We start from the raw sequence: 1,136 nt of genomic DNA, 5'->3' as shown, positions 1-1,136 counted from the left end.
TTATAATAATCATGCGTATGTTGTAGAGCAAACTACAGGAATCATTCACATTTGATGTTATATATTTCTGAAATGATTATTTCTTTGGTAATTTACATGTACAACTTTTGTAATGAGAAAAAAAATAAAGATAATAAAAGAGAAAGAGAGGGGTACTCTATGTTTTTGGGAACAATAAGAAGTTCACTATTGCCAGGGTCTTTGGGGAACCTTTGGAGCATTTGAGCTTAAAGTGACATTATCAAATGTGCTTTTAGAAGCAATTTGGTAGCCAAGTTGGGGAGTAACTAAGAAAAATGCAAACAAGTAAACAAATTAGTCATGGGGATATAAAATACAACATAGGAAATATAGTCAATAATAGTGTAATAACTATGTATGGTGACAGTTAGGTACTGGAAATATGAAGGGGAACACTTTATAAAGTGAATAATTGTCTAATCACTATGCTGTACACCTGAAACTAATACAAGATATTTAATGTAAACTTTAAAACAAATATTTAAAAAATAATTTTAAAAATATAAAATAAATGTGGCAAATAATACAAAAGTAAACAAGTTAAGTAGTTATTATAGTACTTTAAGCAAGGAATGATAAATGTCTTAACTAGAGAAATAGCAGTTGAGGCTGGGAAGAATGAATAGATTTGAGAAACACTTCTGAGGTAGAACTGATAGGAGTAGGCAATTGCCAGATGGAGGGGAAGAGAGGGAATTCAAGGCTGAGTTTTCAAGCTTGGAATAAAGGGCAGGTGGTGCTGGAGATAGGGAGCACAATATAATTGTGCAACCTGAAGCCTATCTTTTTCAGCTACACATTCTAATTCAACCAATATTTATCAGGTTGTACTGTCTATCAAATTGATCCCTCTTCTGCATCCTCACTCTGTTTGGCATAATCAAGTTAGTTTCAGAAAGGGAATGCAGATGTACAGGTATAGGGCATGTGAAAAAGAATCAGTATGAAGAATGGTGAGAACTGGGCTTAAAACAACCAAGAGGTCACATAGTAAACATTAATAACATCCTATCTAATAATAGAGAAACATGGTAATTAGCCGTACCTCCGCTACCCTTCCCATTGGCTAATCAGTGCGATATGCAAATTAACTGCCAACCAAGATGGCGGCCGGC

The 1,136-nt window shown here is 34.2% G+C and overlaps 1 protein-coding gene across 1 annotated transcript in view; it reads right to left on the bottom strand.

Moving 5' to 3' along the window:
- The window catches only part of MTMR8 (myotubularin related protein 8), a 35,186-nt gene that overhangs the window by 12,134 nt on the left and 21,916 nt on the right, over nucleotides 1-1,136 (bottom strand). The gene's annotated exons all lie outside the window — the stretch shown is intronic.

The sequence above is a fragment of the Myotis brandtii genome, unplaced genomic scaffold, assembly GCF_000412655.1.
Source record: "Myotis brandtii unplaced genomic scaffold, ASM41265v1 scaffold73, whole genome shotgun sequence".
NCBI classification, from domain to species: domain Eukaryota; kingdom Metazoa; phylum Chordata; class Mammalia; order Chiroptera; family Vespertilionidae; genus Myotis; species Myotis brandtii.
This window is presented reverse-complemented; position numbering and strand designations above follow the sequence as displayed.